General features: G+C 43.9%; 1 non-coding gene across 1 annotated transcript; it reads right to left on the minus strand.

Annotated features, from left to right (window-relative positions):
* Positions 1-543: 543 nt before the first annotated feature.
* Positions 544-628, minus strand: LOC114812614. The gene has a single exon (XR_003760265.1). It is a non-coding gene; the product is annotated as a small nucleolar RNA SNORD60 (small nucleolar RNA).
* Positions 629-11,908: the final 11,280 nt, after the last annotated feature.

The raw sequence follows: 11,908 nt of genomic DNA on the forward strand, positions 1-11,908 counted from the left end.
CTTGGTAATGGATAGGATGTGTGGGGTGAACGAGAGAGACGAGTCAAGGATGACACCGAGATTGCGGGCCTGAGAGACGGGAAGGATGGTCGTGCCATCCACGGTGATAGGGAAGTCTGGGAGAGGACTGGGTTTGGGAGGGAAGATGAGGAGCAGTAGCAGTGCTAGTAGCAGTGAGAACAATAGCAGTATTGGAGGAGTTAGAAATGGAGGAGTTAGGGACAAGTAATTATTATAGTACTTATTAAGTGCTTATGTGTTAAGTACGGTTATAAGCACGGGGACAGATACAAGTCAGGCTAGGCCCAGTTCCTTTCCCATGTAAGTCAATCCCCGTTTTACGGATGTGGTGACTGAGGTGAAGTGAAGTGACTTGCCCTGGGTCACACAGCAGACAGGTGGCAGAGCCGGGATTAGAACCCAGGTCCTTCTGACTCCCAGGCCCAGGGTCTATCCACTAAACCAGGCTATTTCTCCCAACAGGGGACCCAGCCCTACCATCCACCAGCCCCGGTTTTAAGAACCGGACGGGGATCGAGGATCGAGCCTCAGTCCAGCGTTAGAATCAGGCTGCAGATGTAGCTGTCATACGAGGTGTCAGAAATCGCAAAATGGTGTTTGAATAGATGCAGTAACCCTTGGGCTGGCCCCTGGAGGGAGAGCCCAGAAACAGGGGTTCTCCAGCCCCCTGGCAAATTCTGGTTTCTTGGGTCACCTATGACCTACCCTGTGGAGCAGGACTGAGTAACCTTCAAGCCGCTTCAAGGTACAAGGTGAACCCCAGCTCAATGGTGCATCATCCAGTCCACTAATCCCACCTCCAATTTTGTCTTTGGACAGTTGAAATGGGAGATGGAGGATGGGCAACCCTGATCCTTAGATTCTCTTTGGTTATTTAGCTCTCTGGGCCTACTATTCAAACCTGTCCATATTCAAGGTAAAACATCAAATAACAGTGATGATTTTGCACGTTTCTTTTGTCACTGATTATTCATTCATTGAATCGTATTTATTGAGCATTTACTATGTGCAGAATATTTACTGTACTGAGTGCTTGGGAGAGTACGACACAACAACCAACAGACACCTTCCCTGTCCACAACGAGCTTACAGTCTAGAGGTGGGGGGAAGACAGTAATATAAATAAATTACAGATATATAAATAAGTGCTGTGGAACTGAGAGGGGGGAAGAACAAAGGGAACAAGTCAGGACAAGGCAGAAGTGTGCCTTAATGTGCCTTAAATGAGGCTTTGAAGTGGGGAGAAGGAATTGTCTATAGGATTTACGAGGGAGGGTGTTCCAGGCTGGGGGCAGGGAATGGGCGATGGGTTGGCAGTGAGATAGATGAGATAATAGAACGGTGGTTAGCAATTAGAACACTGCTCGGCACATAGTAAGTGCTTAACAAATGCCATAATCATCATCATCATTATTATTATTATTGTAAACTGGAAGGAATAAAGCAAGTACCCAAGTAGCCCTTCCAAAGGAAAAATTCCAAGTTTTTACTTAAAGCAGTGTTTTGTTCACTCTGGAACCCATTAAAACCACTGAACTGTCTTCGAAAATCTGTTCTTGAGGAACACTGGAGCTGTGACTGGCCTTGGCTATTTGTAAACGTAAATGTATTTCTTGTGACATCTAGGTCTCTTAAAGTGGTCATCAGGAGACAGAAATGGTTAGGGAGAGAAGGAAGGTACTGGAGCATTGCACCGTTTGTGTCTTCAGAACCAAAGTAATCCAGTGAATTTGGAACTTACTTTAGATCCCTTCATCCTAAAACGTTCTGCTGACATTCTGCCTGCATCTAAAAGATCCACTCTAGCTGTCTAGGCAGTTGTGTGATTCATGGGATAATTAGGGAACCCCCTGCTAACCTTTGATTCAGTCTGACAGTACCAACTGGCTCACTTTGCCAGCATCAGATTTTGTGGGCAAAATGTGTTCGGATATTGGAAGTGGGGCTGGTGTTATCTGTTCCTAGGGAAATCTTGTTTCCACCAAATTACCCATTTTCCCAAACTGACAGGAAGGTCTGCTCAGTGGGTTTTTTTCATCACAACTACATTTTAGCAGCATAACTACATTTTAGCAGACATGTATACTTTTTTGTAAAATGCATATTTTCACTACATTTTTGAATAAAACATTGTTGGAGAATCAGAGAATATTCTTCCAATAATGTGCTCAGATCTGGACTGAGCATGTGTTGTAAGAAACAGTTGGGTGCGTGTGTTCAATGTCTGTCAAGGCATGTGTACTATTACTATAATATTATGTGGAGTTCATCAGGAATGTAACCTCTACATTATAGGAAAACTGAGTGAATTCATTGAGGTCTCAACTCTACTGCCTTTCTTGTAATGGTTTTATTATGAAATCCATCTCTGGAACAGAAGAGAAATCATTTCTATCATAAAAAAAAACTATACCATGTGTAAGCTCTCTCAGTTTTCTACTTTCTGGCCCCCCGTAGAGGGCCAAAGAAGCTTTTTATAGTTCTGACAGGACCATAAAGCTGATTAATTAAAATGTCTCCCCCCAACATTTTGTAACTAAGAGGGTTAGTAGGAGTAGAAAAGTCTTTATTCTTGGTTGTGAAATGGCTTGCATCCCTTCCAATGGAAATCCTAGGCCAAAAAAGCAAAAGATCATCCTTTTGGCTGGGGACCAATTTTTTAACATTGAAATGCTGGAGCTGTTGACTGGACAGATTGCCTGTGACCTCCTCCTGTTCTCACACCCATTAGAGGAAAGCGACTGTCTGGGCTTGCTGTGGGGAGGAGTCGGGGCCAGGGCTAACGGTAGCATGGGACGACTAGCCGGAAAAACTTCCTACAGCACACTATTTGGCAACCAGACTCTGATTTGGTTGATTCTGCCAGAGAGGAGAGGACGAGTCTCACTTGCAGTTGTCATTTCCTATTAATTGTGTTAGCATGAGCAGAAAGCTCTTGGTAGGATGCAGAGATCTCTAGCACTAGCCCAGAGTTGTTTTTCTTCGACATCTAGCAAACTTCCAGAATACATTGGATATGCAAGCAGCAGGCTGGAGTATATGGTAAGTAGCTTCATCAGGTCACAGTCTGCCAGGTTTCACAAAGTGAATTCATAAGCAAGGGAAAAAAATGGGCAATGAGAAGGGATGATTTTATCAGCTTTGTACTTGTCAAGTCACTTGCAAAACTAGGAATCTGTTAGAATTCAGACCTAAACTTAAGCTGTCAATTGTGCTGGGTACATAATGGAGCCTCAAAAAATGGTGCTGAGGTACTGTCGGGGTGGTAGTGGGTCAGACTGTAGTGAGGAAAGGGCTTTTGACTGGAATCAAGTTTATTCAGGGAATTGGGCAGACTGGTTATAACCGAGAGTTCAAAGCTTCTCTGAGCGAATAATCAAGGATATATGGCTGCCTTGTGTTCAGAAACAAATGTGTGCTGTGATCATTTGCATTACAATGTAAAATGGTAGCCAAAGAAATTCCATTATGGCTTAGTATTTAAATTTTACACCAGAACAAAAAAAAATAAACTGTAGATCTGTACTGGGCATAAAAATGGCATAAAAAGTTGGCAGGAACTGTGATAAGTATTCCCTCTCTGCGTCAGGTCTCCTTGGTGTCTTTAAGGAGTGAGTGTCTGGCTGAGGTGACCACATTTTAGGGAGCTGCTGCTTCTCTTTTCACCATTTCATATGTCTCTCAACTTGGCTGCAGTCTCTGTAACTATGCAGTACAGTGCCATGTAACCAGTCTAGAGGGATTAAATACCTGTTTTCCCTCCCCCTTAGGCTGAGAGCCCCACCTGGGACAGGGACTTTGACAGATCTGGTTGTATTCTATCTACCCTAGTGCTCAAAAACTCAAAGTAAGTGCTTAGTACATATCACAGTTGTGATTATTATAGTTGAATAGTTGGGCAAGAACATTTTCCTTCCCAACGTTTTATTGTTGGTCAAGAGTAAATCAGCATTAATGCTGGGTGCATACAAAAGGAGAAAATGAAGGAGAGGGAATTTGCTGGAGGGAAATTACAGGAACTGCAGAACTTTTGTAGAGTGCAGGTCAGTGAATCAGTGGTACAGTACAGTGCTCTTTACACAGTAAACACTCAAATATGATTGGATGAATGAATGGTATTTATTGAGCACATTCTGTGTGCAGAACACTGTATGTACTAAGTGCTTGGGAGAATGCAGTGGAGTAGGTAGGCATGATATATACATGGTTCGGGCTCTCAAGGAATTGACAGTTTAGTAGGGGGCCAGGTGCACAACAGCTCAGTGAATAACAGGACAGTGTATTCTTCTTTTTTGTGAGAATTCATCACCTGGTTGATTAATCAATTAATGGTATTTATTGACTCAATACAATTTGGCAATATGTATGAACTTTGGGGATTTGAAGTGGGGGAAGGAAATGGGGTAATTGTTGATAAGCCTGTGTGTGCATGAGTCCTTGCATGCCTCTCTCTTGCTCTTTAATCTTCCCTTTTCTGCCTTTGCCACTACTTCTCTGTCTCTGTGCTTCTGTGTGCCTGTTTCTGAGTTCTGCTTGGCCTTTTGCTGAAATTGTAAAATTGACATCAATAATTCCATTCATCTGCCTTCCCTTCTGTGGGCTAAAGAGCACAATTACAGTATAGTTTACATTATCCTAACAAAGGGAGGTATAGTTGGAATAGGAAGTAATACCAAACAAATAAACAAACTTCAAAGATTAATGCTAGTGTCCAGAGAAGGCCAAGCTGTAACTGCAATTCAATTTAGCTTTGAATAATTTAACATAGTCCTGTAACTATACTACAGCTGGCAAAAATTGAGAAGTGGGGTAGCCTAGTAGAATGATCATGGACCTGGGACTCAGAGGACCTGGGTTCTTATCCCAGCTGCGCTACTCATCTGCTGTGTAACTTGGGTGCCAACAGGCTTCTCTAATGGTTCGCTTCTTCAGCGAGCTGTCTACACCCGCTGTCTCAAATTCTTCTCCTCCTCCTTGACCCCCTCCAATCTGGTTTCCATCCACTTCACTCCACAGAAACCACCCTCTCAAAGGTCACCAAGTGATCTCCTTCTTGCCAAATCCAATGGCCTCTACTCCATCTTAATTCTCCTCGACCTCTCAGCTGCCTTCAACATTGTCAACCACCCCTTTCTCCTGGAAACACTATGCAACCTTGGCTTCAGTGATACCATCCTCTTCTGGTTCTTCCTTTTATCTCGCTGGTCATTGATTCTCAGTCAGCTTCGCGGCTTCCTCTTTTGCCTCCCACCCCTTAACTGTGGATGTCCTTCAGTGTTCAGTTCTGGGTCCCCTTCAAATTTCCATCTACACCCATTCCCTTGGAGGAGACATTCCCTCCCATGGCTTCAACTGTCACCTCTACTCAGATGATACCCAAATCTACATCTACAACCCTGATCTCTCTCCCTCTCTGCAGTCTCGCATCTCCTTCTGCCTTCAAGCTATGTCCCCCTATCACCTCAAGCTTAACATGTCCAAAATGGAACTCCTTATCTCCCATCCAAACCCTGTCCTCCCCCTGACTTTCCCATCACTGAAGGTGGCACCACCATCTTTCTTGTCTAACAAGCTCATGACCTTGGCTTTATCCTTGACTCTCCTCTCTCCTTCAACCCACATATTCAGTCCATCTCTAAATCCTGCCAGTCCCACATTCACAACATCACTTAAATCTGCCCTTTCCTCTCCATTCAAACTGCTACCTTGTTAGTACAATGACTCATCCTGTACTGCCTGGATAACTGCATCAGCCTCCTTGCTGGCCTCCCAGGCTCCTGTCTCTCCCCACTCCTCTCTCTCCCCACTCCAGTCCAAATGTCACTCAGCTGCATGGATCATTTTTCTACAAAAACATTCAGGACATGTTTCCCCACTCCTTAAACTGCAGTGGTGGTCCATCCACCTCCGCATCAAACAAAAACTCCTTACCATTGGTTTCAAATCACCTTGCCCCCTCCTACCTCACCTCACTACTCTCCTAATACAGTCTAGCCATCACTCTTTACTCCTCTAATGCTAACCTTATCACTGTGACTCTATCTCACCTACCTCACCGCCAACCTCTCACTCACATCCCACCTCTGACCTGGAATGCCTTCCCTCCTCAAACCCAAAGGGAGTTGCTCTCCTAACTCTAAGTCTTTTTGAAGGCACATCTCCTCCAAGAGGCCTTCCCTGACTAAACCCCCATCCTCTTCTCCCACTCTCTTCTGCATCACCCTGACTTGCTCCCTTTGTTCATCCCCCCTCCCAGCCCCACAGAACTTATGTACATATTTGTAATTTATTTATTTTTATTAATATCTGTCTCCCTTATTTAGACTGTAAACTCATTGTGGGCAGGGAATATGTCTGTATATTGTTGTATCGCACTCTCCCAAGTACTTAGCACCCAGTAAGCTCTCAATAAATCTGAATGAATGAATGAATAAATATTGCTGCAGTTCTCTGGTGAGGGGTTAAAAGAGTGAAACAAATTTTATATAAATAAGTAAAAATCCCATATTTTCACAGTGGATGTGAATGCCATCCTTAATATCAGTGTATAGCACTGGCAAGGGCACGGCAGAGGCTGTTGCTGCATAGAGAGTACAGAAATCTTCCATGATTTCGCTACAGGCTGCAACCCTAAACCCTGTCAGCAGTCTTGCAGTGACTGCTGCTAATCACAGGAGGACCAGGGAAGTGAGTGTGGAGGGCTTTGAGCAGACTAGGTAAATGAATGAATGAATGAATGGAAAAACAATTCACAGTGGGACCCTCCCTCCTCTTACCCCTAAACAAAAGTCCTATGCACCTAGGCAGCTGAGGATATTCATCATTCAATCACTGATAGGGAGCAGCAGGTGATGTCCTGGATCAGTCAACCAATCACATTTATTGAGTGCTTAGAGTGTGCAGAGCACTGTACTTAATGCTTGGGAGAGGAAAATATAACAGAATTGGTAGATACTTTCCTGCTCACATCTTTGGTAGGTTCAACTAAAAAGAAGTTTGGGCACTATAATTGTTTTATAAAGCTTCAGTTTGGTTCCAGTAGTGATGTCATGTAAGCACTATTCTCTGCCACTCTCCCAAAGTATAGTCATGAGTTAAATGGAACTGCCAATTTGGCACCACTGGATAATCTCCTCTGTAAAACTGGTTGTAAGTACAGTACTTTGAGATATGGGGCTTTAATCCTGCCAAAATAAATGTTTAATCTTGATTTTTCCTGGACAGAGGATCATACAGTAAAGACATTGGAAAGAAAGGGAACAGTAGCAGGGGAAAGTTTTGGGGTGGAGTGAGGCAGTATACTATTAAAATTCTGACTTAGAAAATTAGATGCCCACTTAACATGGGTCAGCGCTGCTGCTGTAATCTTGCTCTCCTATGCTGCAGGAAGAGAAAACAGGTCCCACTCCTTCCTAACTCTCTGGCAGGCCACAAGCTCTCTCTATCTTGAAGTGGAAATTGCAGCAAGAAGGAAAGGGGAACTGAAGAGGGAGAAAAGAAAATGTGTGTGTGCTCATGAATTATGGGTGTGGCAGTTTTAAGGTGAGGAAAACTCACACAGAGAGGATTCCTTGCCTCCTTTATGAAGTGAAAAGCCTCTTCCTATAAAAGAGATTCCCAGAATACCCGTTCGTATGTGTACAAAAATCCTATGGCCATCTGGGCTCACAAATGCCATGCCCAGAAAGGGTTTTGACTTTGTAGCAGATTCGGGGAGTATATGAAACTATTTTCTAAAAATAAAAAAAAGGAAGTGGTTGCATAAAATATAACTGTTCCCTATCATTTGTTTTTCCAGCACATTGCATTTTACTAATCCAAAACCTGGATATGTCTCAAGGCGTTTCAGTTTTCAAATGAAGGTATAATGGCGGAGAACAGACACCCCCACACTAATTTCACCACCATGCCATAAATAGAGCGCCATCTGCAAATTCTCCTTTTTTCCTGCCAGTTAGTCCACTCGCTGGATCCCAGAATATTCATTCATTCATTCAATCTTATTTATTGAGCACTTACTGTGTGCAGAGCACTGTACTAAGCGCTTGGAAAGTACAATTCAGCAACAGAGACACTCCCTGCCCACAACAGGGTCACATGTCGGTTGTGAGCCCACTCTCTCGTAAAGGATCATATCTAATCAAGAGCTACTCCTTGCACTAATTAGTCCTATGAGTGTTGTAATTAGAGTAATCATTATGATTAGAGATAGCTCATTGTGGGCAGGGAATATGTCTGCCAACTCCACTGTACTCTTCCAATCGCTTTGTTCAGTGGTCTGCACACAGTAGGTGCTCAGTGAATATGATTGATTGATAGGAATTAAAGAAACAGCATGGCAAAGTGAACAGAGCATGGGCCTGGGAGTCAGAAGGACCATTTGAGTTCTAATTCTGGCTCCTCCACTTATCTGTGGTGTGACTTTGGGCAAGTCACCTCACTTCTCTGTGCCTCAGTTACCTCAACTGTAACATGGGATTAAGAGTGTGAGCCCCATATGGGACAGGACAGTGTCCAAACTGGCTATCTCATATCTGCCCCAGCACTTAGAACAGTTCCTGGCATATAGTAAGTGCTTAAGAAATACCATAAGAAAATATGTAAAGTGCCCATTTTATTAGAGTTGTGGGAGCAGTATTTGTTTCTTGATTCCTTCTAATCAAAGACTCAGGGCATGAAGGGAGCCTCAGGGACACTAAGCCCTTCTTCTTGTCTCTGGACAATTTCCCCTAAATCTACTTACTACAAAGTGTACTAAGTTCTGCCTTCAATCAAGAGTGCCCTGATTCATAATTCTGGCAACCATCAGCTGAAGTGGATTGTGAAGGCTTAGTAAAGCACAGTCACAAACAACACCTTCCAGCTGTGAACTGTTGGGAGATTGCTGCAACAGACCAGTTGGTGGGCAGAAATTCGAAGCAGGGAGATGCCCTCCTTGAGTGGAGGCCTTGCCCAGGACAGGATATGAAGAGGCCGGCTTTAAAAAAGAGGCAGACCCTTTAATGTCAGTCCTGCATCTGTTTTGTCAGCCATGCTCACCTGCATGGATGGGTCCACCTCATTAGTAATGTCATCTTCAAAAATCAAGGACCAGGAGGTAGAAGTGAAAATGTGGTAGACAGCAAGAGAAAATCCTGTTGTGGGCATGATAGTGTTGGATCTGTGCATCCCGCAATGGCCTTTTCACACATACACACCCATAAGTGCACCACCCTGTTAAGGGCACCTTCTTTGAGTATGACGGACAACTGTATATATTAATCAGTTATATACGTGATTCCAAATAGGTGGTAGATTTAGAAAACAGATGGATGATCTCCTCTTGAGAGATGTCAGGGAAAGATGAGAGATTGGATGCAGGGTGAGGGGGAGTTGAGGAGGTGAGGGGGAGATTTTGTAGATTGGATTAGATTGGATTTTATCAGCAGAGTAGTTGCAAAGGTCATCAGGAACAAGAGAGGGGGGAGGTGTGAGCACTTGAGGTTTGATAAGGGTGTCAACCATCTAGAATACTTAGTGTGTACAGTGAGTGTGGAACTCAGTATGGGAAGAGAAGTAGTGCTGCTGAGCAGATGAAAGGGCAGATTTATACAGGTGAGGATGAATTAAGATGGATGAGGCTGCCTGGTGCCTGAACTTTCATCAATTCCATTTTTCTGCAAGAACATATAAGTGAAGGAAGCATACTTTGGTTGTGATCTAAGGTTGTTCATTAGTAGTTCAAGATGTTGGAGGGACAGGGTGGAAGCGAGTTGAGTTTAGTGAAGAGGGCTGCCTTCCACACTGTGAACCACCCACTTTTCCTGGAAAAATGATCTAACCTTGGCTTCACTTAAATTCTCTCCTTATTCTCCTCCTATCTCTCTGGTCACTCCATTTCACTCTGTTTTACTGGTTTCTCCTCTGCCTCCTAAAGTGTAACTGTTGGGGTGTCTCATGGTTCAATTCTGGGTTCCCTTATATTCTCCTTTCACACCCCCTTCCTTGGAGAAATCATTTGCTGCAAAGTCTTCAACTACTATCTCTATACAGATGTTCTCAAATCCAATCCCCAGCCCTGACCTCTCTCCTTTTGTGCATGCTCACTTTTTCTCCTGCCTTCAGAGCATCTCTGTTTGGGTGTCTTGCTAACACCTCAGACTCAATTGCCCAAAAAGAGAAGTCCTCATCTTTCTTCCCAAACCCTGTCCTCCCACTGCTTTCCTATCACTGTTGATAATAGCAACATTATCCCTGAATTACAAGCCTGTAACCTTGGCATATTCCCCTAGTTGTCTCTCTGATTTAACCCATACATTCAATCTATCTCAAATTCTCATCAGTTCTTACTTTACAACACCTCTAGATTCTGCACTTTCATTTCTATTCTAACTGATACCACATTGAAAAAAGCATTCATTTTCCTCCTTGACTATTTAATCTGTCTCTTCATTGACCTCCCCTGCATTCTCTTTCTCCCCTCTCCAATCCATACTTTGCTCTGCTGCCCTGATCATTTTTCTTAAAAAAAATTCAGTCCATATCTCCCCACTCCTCCAAACCCTCCAGTGGTGGCCCATCCACCTCCACATCACACTTCTTACCATTGTCTTTAAAACACTCAATCAGCTCTCTCTCTCTCTGAACTAAACTCTCTGATCTACTACAACCCAAAGCACACTCTCCCATCCTCTAACACCAACCTAATCTCTAGACCTCAATCTCACATATCCTGCCACTGACTCCTTGCCTGTGTCCTCCTTTGGGCCTGGAACTCTCTCTCTCTTCCTTCATATCTCACAATCCACCACTCTCCCTACCTTCAAAAACATCTCCTCCAAGAGGCTTTCCCAGACTAAGCCCTTTATTTCCCCTATACTCCCTGGCCTATGCACCAGCAATGAAATTGCAGAGAAGCAGTGTGTCCTAGTGGATAGGGCATGGGCCTGGGAGTCAGAAGGACCTGGGTTCTTATCTCAGCTCCTCCACTAGTCTACAGTGTGACCTTGGGCAGCTCACTTCCCTTCTCTGAGCTTCAGTTACTTCTTCTGTAAAATGGGGATTAAGACTGTGAGCCCCATGTGAGACAGGGACCATGTCCAATCTGATTACCTTGCATCTACCCCAGTGTTCAGAACAGTTCCTGGCACACAGTAAGTACTTAAATACCATTAGCAACAGCAACAGTGTACCCCTTAGGCACTTTGATACTCACCATAGCCCTAGCCCCACAATACTTAGGTAACTATTCTTATACTCTACTATTTCCCCTATCCCTAATTTATTTTGATGTCTGTCTCCCCCTGTAGAGTGTAAGCTTCTTGTGGGCTGGGATTGCATCTACTAACTCTGTCATATTAAACTTCCCCAAGAATTTAGTACAGTGCTCTGTACAGAGTAAGCACTCAGTAAATGTCATTGACTGATTGATGATGGAGTTGAAGGAGTGGATTTATGCATTGAGAGGAGAAGTCGGATAGTGAATCTTAATGGAACATGATGGCATGGGATGAATAGAGAGGGTCAAGACATTGCAGACTTTGTCGAGGGAGAGGATAGTCTCTCCCAGATAGTGTCTGGGAGATATGGTAAGGGGGTTGTGGTCGGAGAGTGGGATTTCAGAGTTAGTGAGGTTAGGGTTTGCACAGTGACTAGTGGTGAGATCCAGTTTGTGTGTGTGCAAGTTGGTGATTGAGTGCAGTGAGGTGGAGCAGTAGGTCACCAGAGTTGAGGAGTTTGAGGAAGTGGGCAGCCCAGAAGTCATCAGGGACAGTCACATGGATATTAAAGTTCCTGAGGAACAGGAATGGATATGGGTAGAAGGAAGATGAGAAAGGCATCAAATGATCAGAAAATTGGAGGTGGGAGCTCCAGGTGAAGTAGATAACAGCAATTAGTAATTGAATCA

This window comes from Ornithorhynchus anatinus, chromosome 5 (genome assembly GCF_004115215.2).
Source record: "Ornithorhynchus anatinus isolate Pmale09 chromosome 5, mOrnAna1.pri.v4, whole genome shotgun sequence".
Lineage (NCBI taxonomy): Eukaryota > Metazoa > Chordata > Mammalia > Monotremata > Ornithorhynchidae > Ornithorhynchus > Ornithorhynchus anatinus.